The sequence below is a fragment of the Wyeomyia smithii genome, chromosome 1 (genome assembly GCF_029784165.1).
Source record: "Wyeomyia smithii strain HCP4-BCI-WySm-NY-G18 chromosome 1, ASM2978416v1, whole genome shotgun sequence".
NCBI classification, from domain to species: Eukaryota; Metazoa; Arthropoda; class Insecta; order Diptera; family Culicidae; genus Wyeomyia; species Wyeomyia smithii.
The window spans coordinates 37,920,603-37,932,711 of NC_073694.1; positions in this window are offsets into that span (position 1 = coordinate 37,920,603).

A 12,109-nucleotide genomic window follows, 5' to 3' on the forward strand; every position below is an offset into this window, starting at 1 on the left:
CTGGTGTGAGTTTGATATATAAGTGATGATTTCACAAGCAAATTAATCCCTGGTTGGTGAGAGTTCGGTTGTCGACTCGACCCTTAGCACCCGGTTATTCTAGTGCCTTCTAATTGACCTAATCTGTGATTGCTATTGCATTAAGCTTGTTTGCCCAGAGAGGAGTCCTCTTGTTGTTAAATCCAAGGTCATGAATCGGTTCGAGCAGAGTAGATGTAAAAAGCAGAATTACTTCTCCCAGAGAATATATTTAGTGTTAACTTGGCAATGTCGTTGAGTATCGAAAAATAACTTGATACATGAGTGGCAGTGATTGCATTCGAAATTTGTGGGGGGTATGGAATAACTTCGGCAGGGGTTCTTCACGGGAGGTTTTTGCATTAGAATGCTGCAGAAGACCTGTCGAAGTAGTCATGTACCTTATTGTCAATTTTGAAATGCGATAGAATAAAGTCTGCAGAAGCACTGTCAGAAAGATAATGCTTTCTGATTAAACGCGTAAGGTAGTAAATTCAATTAAATCTGTCAAGATCTGGCCGTAATCTGAACAAAGCACACGGTGTGTCCAGAAGATCGATGCAAAGGATTTTCAGAAATAATCCTGGACCTAGCATGTTGGTTTCGATGGCACGTTAAAAGCACTTGTGTTCGAAAGAATCTAATATCTTTTGATACGTCTCGGAGAATGTAATGTACTGTTTTAGATAAAAACCAGCAAAATGACCGCGTGTATCTCAAATTTAAAAAAAAGATATTCCAGGAAATGAACTTCCTGTTGAACGCTTTCAGAACGTGTCGGATTGAAATTCATGGAGAGTCATATCACAGAAAGGTAGTTTGCCTTTTGCCATTTCTTTCCATGAATCCACATTCTAAGTGGACAGATTTTTAACTATTTTGGCACCCCCTCCCTCTACTCCTCCGTTCATATAAATTCTGAAATTTGTATGAGCCGTATACATTTTGCTAGACGCATGGAAAACCCCCAAACAGCATTCCGGGATATCGAAAAGTGTCAGAAGATTAGTCTGGAGGTGGGAGTGGAGGAAGTGAACACAGGTGAAGTTGGATGATTATTTTTCCGTCGAAAAATAAGTGAACGAAATCCTTACGACCAGTCAGAATCGCATATCGGATTTCCGATCAGTAACAAGTTGCTGTCGTTGGCTGTTTAAAAAAATGCGTGCTGATCATAATGGGCTCGGCAACATCCGGAACCAAGTGGGTTGAACTAAATCGGAAATTTTCCAGGACGTGACGAGCGGTCTTTAAGGACGACCAAACCCAAAGCCTATGAAGAAGGACAAATCTTAAGTTCGGTATAACAAGTGTAACACTATGCTTCAGAATGCCAGCAGCTGCGACATAAATCCAAGAGCGACAACTCTAACGCTTTGTGTGTTCCAGTCCCCGTGGTGAACCTACTATCCGTGAGCCGTATCTGCAAGGAGGGCCAATCGTTTAAAGTGGTGCACGGGATTTTTGGGGACGTCATTGCCACGAGATAATAGACGGGGGTGGGTTCTACAAATTAATCTAACATGACCAATCTTATGCATGTGTGGCGCGCCAGGTCTCTCTGAGTTGGAGCTGTGGCATAGACTGTGGCGAGAAAATCTACAAACAGACACCTGAGAAGAGAACTCAGGGTGTGGGGATAAAACTAAGAGAGTGATGCTGGGGTAGTTACACTTCCCCAGACTCCTACTCGGCCTGGTCCGGACCCACTAAATCCCTCCAGTCTTCAGTCCCAATCTTCCCGGGACGACGGTTAGGTATTACGTCGGATAGTGGCTTTTGTACTTGATGCACCCTCTTAACTCTTATGACTTCCTAGCTAATTCCCGTTTGCCGTTACATACAAAGCACACCTTTCAGACTACCGTTTTATAGATAGGACCCTTCTCCTTCGCCTCTTTGCGGAGTTCTAGGATCATCGCACCGATATGAGACCGACAGATTGTCCTAACGTTCGCGCTGAGGTTTTTAACTTTAATCTTGAGAATAAGCGCGTTGCCCCTAATCTTCGCCTTGCTCTTACGAGGCTTATTGGGGCGTTTTTCCTGCTTGTCCCGTTTTTGCCGCTTCCCCCTTCTCTTCCGTGGGCCGGGTTGGCCCAGTTAACGAGCCAGCTATCTTTTGGTGCTCACGAGAGCCGTTCCCCGGAGACTGCTTTGTTCTCTTAGCGGTGTGAAGGTAAGCACGTCCGTCTGCATGCATTTGAAAGCGGTAGCGCTTTTCCGTTCGAATGAATGCGAGATCGCGCTGTTTAACCGGTTTCTATGTCGATTGCGTACGGTTTTACGCGTCCTCGTCCCTTCTCAAGGTTTCAGCGCACTACTTTCTTGCATCGTTGATACAGATACGTAGCAACAGAAGACTTTGTATAAGGTCTTTTCATATGTGGCTACGTTCGTCCCCGATCTAAAGTATCTTCTCAAGTTGAATAGGCAGAGCTTCCACACTCGGGAGCGTATTCATCTGGCTTTCTATCGTTGCTACCAGCAAGGCACCAGAGATACGCTCTTTCTTTATCGCCGTCGTTGGTGTCGCACTAGGCGTGCTCGTCTTTGTACCAACGGAGACGGTTAGGTTCCCTGCATCCAATGGTTTCAGTGGATACCTTGCGATGCCGCTTCTGGCGAAAGGGTTAAACATCCGATCAGCCTCTATCGTGTCGCCTGCTGTTGTATTCATTTTCCTTTGTGAGGTCATGCCTAGGGTAGGCCGCCAGAGCACCTTATGGGCAACTATGACGCCCCTAACCGGCGTAAGTCAGGAAAGGGCGTCTGGTCCTAAGACTAGTTCCCCCTATCTGATCCTTCTCCTGCCTGACTCCCACCAGGCAATAGACGCGGAACGTACTGGAAGGCTTATCTGGTTTTGCAAGATGGAAACCCCTGCATCCGTGAGCCACCTCGCCGTTTCAAGCCGTTGTCACACGACTTCACTAATAGAGTTCCGTGCAGGTGCCACCCCAACATCGTGGTACAGAAACGTGTACCGACTCAAATCCTCCACTCCTTAGGTTAGTGCATTTGGGGGATGGGACTACTCGCTTAGTCAGAGCTGCTCACAGGTACCATGGCTTTTACGGGGAAACGACGGCCCAGTGTCCGACTCCCCACCACGTCCTAGGCTAGCTCTTGCTGCTGGTCCAAGACAGTCTTTTCGCTATCAGTGAAAACACGCCTCGCATGCATGTCCTCGGCGTTTGCCAAGCGCCTACTCTGAAGTACACTATGCAAGCAGCTGCAACAGAAATCTAAGAGGGGAAAAGATAGAAAAAGGCCCGGCCATAGGAAGCCGGCTTTAATGGCGGTGAAACAGCCAAGCAGAGAGGTTCTTGGGCTGGAGATCACATGTGCAGGCAGGAGAGAAATTTGTGCGACGCAGAGTAAGCGTCATATTCCATTAAGTGACGGACGCATCCGAGTTGGGCAACTAACGTATGCGTTAAAAATGGACCTATTTCGAAGGTACTCAGTATCGGTACTCAGCCGCTCTATCGCCTCCAATGATCGCTTCGAGTGTAGGCCGACGCCAGATCCGGCCAAAACACCGCGTCTTTGGCCTTCTGGTATTTCTTGATGAACGACGCAACTTCCGGCAGGCGAAAAAATCACAGGAGGGTTGTGTGCAAAGCCACGACCGCAAGGTTGAAGTAGAACACTTTTACACAGCTCTACTTACGCTGTACATTAACCTACGGCCGGGCGAATCGGTTCGCGCCGCTTTTCGCGTTTAGCCTGGCAGAGGCCTTATGCGCACGGCCAACACAATAGAAAGGTGTTTTTCATATTGAAAATTAGACACGGCTTTACTGGAGTAAGCGTTGGCAAATGCATCAACCGCTAATACCGCCGCTATCGTGCGAAAGTCAGCCTGGTAGAGGCCTGAGACGTGGTGACCAACCACAGGGCAAGTGATTTGTTTATTTTAAAGGCAGCCACAGGCGCAACCCGCTGCTATCCTCTGTTACTGCTGAGTGCTGATATCTGCTGTCAACGTTGTGGACGGTCCATCCAGCTCACCTTCCGACTAATGAATGTAGCTAGTTTTCCCAGAAACACTCTTTTATAGTCGAAGGGTGCTACGAAATAGGCCACGCCTTTCTGTTCAGTTTTACCATTTTGTAATGTTTTTCAGACGGATTATACCACAATTCGCATTTGATTTTTGTATCCAGCGAATAAACACCGATGGTGCTCTCACACACGCAACGATTTATTCCTAACCGTATTGCGGCTTGTAACATCAAGCGATTACGTTTGCTCGCTGTTGCGTATTGCATCATGTTGCAACTTGGCAGCTGGGTGACGACGAAATTCTGTTCATGCTGATTGATTGATTCGACTTCATATTAACTCTGCATAGTCGAACTAACTGCTCTCGTGAATGCGTTCTAACACGGCAGTTTGTTATTCAAAATCGGTTATGCTGATCACAGCCTTTGCGCTGCCCCAACAGTGAGGGGTTAACTCAATAAAGTAAAAATTTGACAACTACAATAGAATTTGATTGCATCCCGCACAGTATGTCTGCTTGTGTTGATGCCAGAAAATTATTAACCTTCAATTATTTTTCTATTTGCCAGGAAAAAAGCATTTTGCGGTTCAAAATCGGTTGCTAATTACAACCTTTGAGCTGTCCTAACATTGGGGGAATTAAGATACACGGACAACATGCACTGTGGAAGCTATTTCACATTCAGTAAATTAGACGGGTGCGACAGATTTAAATTGCTAGGATGCAACACAGAATGCTTGCTTGCGTTGACAAAAATTATTAACTTTCAATGACTTGTTTATTTGCCTTGAAAAAGGCATTTTGATTTCCAAAATTGGATTTCCTGATGGCAATCTTCATGCTGCCCCAACACGGGGGAATAATGGCTGTCTGGCGACACACGCTGAGAAAAACCGCGCTGCTCCTGAGACGTGGTGACCAACCACAGGGCTAGTGCTGCTGCTAAGGAAGGACGACTGCTGCTGTCGCTGTCTAGAACTATTATGAGCGGCTCCGGCTGAAACAGGCTCTTATATAGGCCAAATAGCCTGTTTTCAATTGCAAGGTATATGATCCTGTCGACCGTGCTTGGGAAGCAAGCATATAACGACCAATCAGAGGTCGAATTTTTCGTTTTGACAAGGCTTGAATACTTTCAATAGTGCAATAGTGTGAATAATAAAATTACAATTATCTCATTTTGGGAAGAATCTTAGAAGATTTTCCAATCTATTGCTGCAAGAACGAAGGAAATCCATCGAATACTAACCGATTTATTAGCATTTGAAATTGGACATATTTTTACTTTTTTTGGTTTTAGATTTTCATTTCACATCCCTATGTAGCCGAACTTCCTGAGAGAAGTATTCTACTTCAAAAAGGGCAACTTTGACATCCCTTTCTCGCTGATTGTCAGCCACAGCAACACCTTCTTGGGGAATATGCTGTGTGAAATAAACTTCACCTCGGTGCTCACTTCCTTCGTGGGGAAGGTAAAATACGAAGTGCCCTGCCAGTGGTTTCCATCCAGGGTAAGATAGGTTTCGTCGCCCATCACCACCGCCACGTTGTGATTCGTCGGGAATCTACTTGACCATCTTATTCAGGCGCTGCTGCGGCGTCATTGCTTGCAGCTCCGAGACTAGTGGACGGGACTGCTGCTTTCTGACATGTATGTCCATGTTCGCCAGGCACCCTTTTCACTGTTTGGTCGGTTGTACCAACCTCCCGGCCAAGCGCACGTAGCGATTTAGACTATGTGCTAAGATGTTGTAGATGCCGGAACGGGCATATCCGGTGTCCAAGAACTGCTGCAAGATGTCCTTTTTCGACGCAACGGGGTACCGTTCTCTGAACGCGCACACTTTTGAACGAAGAAGCTTCACTATTTCCGCCATCACGGTAAGAGTTCGACTGATAGAGCTGTCAATTTTTTTCTGCTGACTCATGGGTTAATATCTAACTACGCTGCATGCGTAGTTACGTCAGTGCGTGTAAAGGTAAACCCATGAAAAATCGTCAAATTTTGTTCATTTTGTTAACGCAAACGTTATGGATCAATAATCCGCCTCTCCTGACGATTTCTCCAGAGCGACTTGGACAAGGAGGAGCCAGTGGAATTTAAACATTAACGTTATCGACGATAACGATGTTTACCTGACATGATCAGCTCACTAAGGGGCCATCTACATACCACGTGGACGGATTAGCAAATGATTAGCAAAATCGTCAAATTTTGTTCATTTTGTTAACGCAAACGTTATTTGGATCTCCAATAAGGTCCTTACCTGCGTCCACTACTCAATAATCCGCCTCTCCTGACGATTTCTCCAGAGCGACTTGGACGAGAGGAGCCAGTGGAATTTAAACATTAACGTTATCGACGATAACGATATTTACCTGACATGATCAGCTCACTAAGGGGCCATCCACATACCACGTGGACAGATTAGCAAATGCACGATTTAGTGATTAATTCACCTACACCCAACGCAAACGGGGAATATTTTATTACTTTAGGGCAATTTTTTATTACTTATTGTGTCTTACGACTGCGCATTATACACAAAAAGTAACAAAGAAAAAGTAATAAAAATTATGACGGCCACACGCTTGTATGTGTTTCTGGAGAAGAACATACAGCCAAGCACCGCAATGCATGTGTTAGCCAGACTTCACTCGCTGCATTTGTATTGATGCAACGATCTGGTTCATTTTTGTCTCCCTTCATGCACACATAATCAGAATCTCAACCGTCATCCTTAAATGTCTAATTAGAAACACTTTCGTTTCGTCCCCCAGTGTTTACTTGAAATGGAAATATGTAATACTGTCTGACCAGAGTTGCCGAAGTTGCGAATATTGTCTGGTTAGGCACGAGTATTGTATTTTCAAACAGGTGCAAATGAGTTTCCATGAACCAATAAGTATGTGTTTTAGATATCTTGCAGGAAAGCGAATGTTTTTGTTTTTCTCTAACGCAGTTCACAGATCGTGATGTCATTTCAAGACGCATTTCAAGTCTTTGAAATCATCAACGTTGTTATTTGACTGGGAAGAATTTTATTGCCTTTAAAGTAATAGGTTTGTTACCCAAAAAGCAATTTTGCGCTATTGCTTCTAAAGTAATAAGGAAAAGTTTTGCGTGTAGAAGTGATATGGAAAATTTATTTTTTCAGGACAGTGAGATAGACAGCTAGTGTCTTCAGAAAAGTTGTGGCAACTGGTTTCACTAGCAACTTTGTCGAAGGTGTCGGATTTCTATCTCTTATGTTAAAAAAGATATAAAACGTTTTATATGCAAAGTTCACCCAAATCATAATTTTAAATATAACTTTTTTCCTGGATTTTCTACATATTTTATACCTTCTGCAAAATTATTAACCAAACAGGAATACACCTTTTTGCTGAACATTTGATCTAGCTATGGTTCAAAATAAAAAAGTTACTCAATCTTAACGGTTTTTCAAGGGTTAGTTTAACTTCAAATTACTCAGCCGTACGCAAAAATACGCAGATAACTATATGATTTTCTGAAAGCATGTCTATTCTACTTCCAAAAGAATATAAAATCATTTGTCTAATAGAGTCTTTTCGATTGTTTCAATGAAAAAATCTTGCATGAAAATTCTGACTTTATCAAATAACTTTATTTCTAAATATAGCGTTTTACAATATTCAGCAAAAATATAAATCCAATAAAATCGCGTAATTTTCTAGAAGGTCATAAAAATATAGAAAATCATGGGAAAGAGTTATAACAAAAAATATGAATTTTTAGTCACAGTTGACTGTCGTCTTTACTGTCTTCTTCATCGATTGTTTTTAATTTCGTTGTAGAATTTATGAAGCTTACGGAATTGTTATGAGCGGCTGTTTTTATAAATAAACTGTTGATAATTATTAAAGTGGCTTTATTTTGGTTGCTAAAGCTGGCTTGACAACCAACGAAATAACCGCACCGAGCGTTGCTATTTACTCTTGGAAAATGGAAGGAAAAATTCTCGAGTAGCAACGAATCCATAAGTTTGGCAATGCAATAGCAACGAACCGATCCGTTGCTATTGGACCAACTGCGCTTTGTTTGTGTTGCTAATCCAAGACAGCCAGGGATACAGATGTGCAGATTTGTCTGCAAAACGCAGATTTTTGAAGTCCGTGTGCAGATTTTTATTGATTTGCAGATATTTGCAGTTTTTCCACGGTTTCTGCAGTTTTTTCAGAGTCTTCTTATATTTGCGCAGATTTTCTTAAAATGTGTGCAGATTTTTACAGACTTTTGCCTGCGCGAGCGAAATTTTTTCGGATCACGGATAGATATTTTTCAGATTTCGAGCAAATTTTTGCGGTTTTTCGAGCAGTTGCAGACATTTTTCAAAAACATCTGTCATCTCTGAAGACAGCAGTCAAAGTGAAAACAAACTTGCGAATTTGTTTATCAGACGTTTATGGATTCGATACCGTCCAGTAGCTATCGTCCTTGGCAATGGGTCTAATGTCTAAAGACGTTACCAACATCGTCGATAAGAAGAAGACAGTATCGTCATCGGCGTTTACGATAAGTTATCGATTAACAATCTTGGTGCGTACAGTGTGGTGCCCGTTTACCGCTCGACCTCCATTCACCGCTCATTTTTCACTTCAAATGGTGTTTTTAAGAGAAATGTAATATAGGGTAGGGAACGGCTTAAGCAGTAGCGCCTATTTTAATCAGACGAAGAAAACAGGCCTCAAACTCCTGCATTTTTAACAATATCGACAATTTCAATGATGAAAACGAAAACTTTGATTGTCTAGCTGTCTTACGAATATAAGAAATACCGTTAATCACAAAGAAATCTGTGAAAACAGAAAGATCTGGCAAAACAGATGGAAACTGCTTAAAATGAGTCGGGGTGATTGGAATAGTGTCCCTCGATTGGTAACTTTGATTGATGATTGTTAAAGTTTGCTAACTTAGTTTTATAATCTGAAAACAAGTTCTGACAGAGAAAACGATAGAGAACAAATTGATATACTACTGTTTGAGTTTCACCCAACACATTTCGAGTATTTCGTCTGAATACACAGGCTGTTCCTAAAGGTGCTTAGAATATGTTCCCTACCCTATTACAGTACAGTCGAATTTCGCTCGTTGGGCTATGTTTAGTTGGGCTACGTTTTAGTTGAGCTCCCGCTCGTTGGGCTATAGCCCAACTAAATCGAAGCCAAACATCATTTCTGACAACGTTGATTTTCGTTTAAGGGGTTTGTGGATGCATTTTTAACGCAGAAAGTAGAATTTATTTAAATAAAAAAAAAAGTTGCTGAGTAGAAATTTTATACAGACAATATTTAACCCATTTGTTTGAGAAACAATATAAATTTTTTGGCGTAATAATGCAACGTAGAGTTATATTTATTTTATAAGGATTTGAGAACACGTTATTGTTGAGCACTTTCTGGCTTGAAAGGTGTGATGTGGGGCTTAAGGCCCTATGCTGCACTTTCCGTATTGCTTTGCAAATTTTGAACTCTTGTATGGCATCGAACGAATCTATATGAATATGGAAAACAATGAAGAAAATCCAGAGAAAGTAGGAGAGAGTTTAATAATGGTTTTGAAATTTCACGGTTTGTCAATCAACTAAAACAATTTTATGAAACGTTTTGCGTTTCAGGTAGTAGCCCTAACAACAAGAAACAATCGGTGTGCTCCTTGATCGATTTGCAACTTTGACAGCTCAGCCCAACGACTGAAAGTTTTTCACTAGTTGGGCTACGGGTTTAGTGCAACGAGCGAAATTCGACTGTACGTTCTTTGCATCAATCGATCGTGTAGAACGTTTGTTGCGAATCTCGTGTCCAAATATAGCGGTATTCGTCTTCAAAGAAGCGAACAGAAATAAAATTTGCTAACAAGGTTTGAAGAAATGTCAAAATTTTGTTATTGTTGACATTGCCGACAAAAAATTCGCGTGTGTAATTAAAAGTTTTGGCTATGAATTGTTACTGATTTTTTATTGTAAATCATCAAAATCGATAATTATGGTTATTATCATTCACGAGAAAAGAGCTAAACTAAACCTAAATTGCAAGAACTAAGAAAAAAAAAAAGAGAAAGCCTTAACTGAAACGGCGTAAATGTAGCATTTCTTTTTGATAAAACGTTTTTCATACTGTTATTTTATATCGTTTGAAACCATGTAAACTTCCAATTAGATCTTATTGAATCATGAGCGGTAAAGGAAGCCCTGGTTAGCGGTGAACGGACTCATTTGTATTTTATGAGCGGTGGAAGCAGCTCCTGGAAGCAAATACTTTTCAAACTATTAACAAAAAAATCACAGGAGGGTTGTGTGCAAAGCCACGACCGCAAGGTTGAAGTAGAACACTTTTACACAGCTCTACTTACGCTGTACATTAACCTACGGCCGGGCGAATCGGTTCGCGCCGCTTTTCGCGTTTAGCCTGGCAGAGGCCTTATGCGCACGGCCAACACAATAGAAAGGTGTTTTTCATATTGAAAATTAGACACGGCTTTACTGGAGTAAGCGTTGGCAAATGCATCAACCGCTAATACCGCCGCTATCGTGCGAAAGTCAGCCTGGTAGAGGCCTGAGACGTGGTGACCAACCACAGGGCAAGTGATTTGTTTATTTTAAAGGCAGCCACAGGCGCAACCCGCTGCTATCCTCTGTTACTGCTGAGTGCTGATATCTGCTGTCAACGTTGTGGACGGTCCATCCAGCTCACCTTCCGACTAATGAATGTAGCTAGTTTTCCCAGAAACACTCTTTTATAGTCGAAGGGTGCTACGAAATAGGCCACGCCTTTCTGTTCAGTTTTACCATTTTGTAATGTTTTTCAGACGGATTATACCACAATTCGCATTTGATTTTTGTATCCAGCGAATAAACACCGATGGTGCTCTCACACACGCAACGATTTATTCCTAACCGTATTGCGGCTTGTAACATCAAGCGATTACGTTTGCTCGCTGTTGCGTATTGCATCATGTTGCAACTTGGCAGCTGGGTGACGACGAAATTCTGTTCATGCTGATTGATTGAATCGACTTCATATTAACTCTGCATAGTCGAACTAACTGCTCTCGTGAATGCGTTCTAACACGGCAGTTTGTTATTCAAAATCGGTTATGCTGATCACAGCCTTTGCGCTGCCCCAACAGTGAGGGGTTAACTCAATAAAGTAAAAATTTGACAACTACAATAGAATTTGATTGCATCCCGCACAGTATGTCTGCTTGTGTTGATGCCAGAAAATTATTAACCTTCAATTATTTTTCTATTTGCCAGGAAAAAAGCATTTTGCGGTTCAAAATCGGTTGCTAATTACAACCTTTGAGCTGTCCTAACATTGGGGGAATTAAGATACACGGACAACATGCACTGTGGAAGCTATTTCACATTCAGTAAATTAGACGGGTGCGACAGATTTAAATTGCTAGGATGCAACACAGAATGCTTGCTTGCGTTGACAAAAATTATTAACTTTCAATGACTTGTTTATTTGCCTTGAAAAAGGCATTTTGATTTCCAAAATTGGATTTCCTGATGGCAATCTTCATGCTGCCCCAACACGGGGGAATAATGGCTGTCTGGCGACACACGCTGAGAAAAACCGCGCTGCTCCTGAGACGTGGTGACCAACCACAGGGCTAGTGCTGCTGCTAAGGAAGGACGACTGCTGCTGTCGCTGTCTAGAACTATTATGAGCGGCTCCGGCTGAAACAGGCTCTTATATAGGCCAAATAGCCTGTTTTCAATTGCAAGGTATATGATCCTGTCGACCGTGCTTGGGAAGCAAGCATATAACGACCAATCAGAGGTCGAATTTTTCGTTTTGACAAGGCTTGAATATTTTCAATAGTGCAATAGTGTGAATAATAAAATTACAATTATCTCATTTTGGGAAGAATCTTAGAAGATTTTCCAATCTATTGCTGCAAGAACGAAGGAAATCCATCGAATACTAACCGATTTATTAGCATTTGAAATTGGACATATTTTTCACTTTTTTTGGTTTTAGATTTTCATTTCACATCCCTATGTAGCCGAACTTCCTGAGAGAAGTATTCTACTTCAAAATTTCCGCTAAA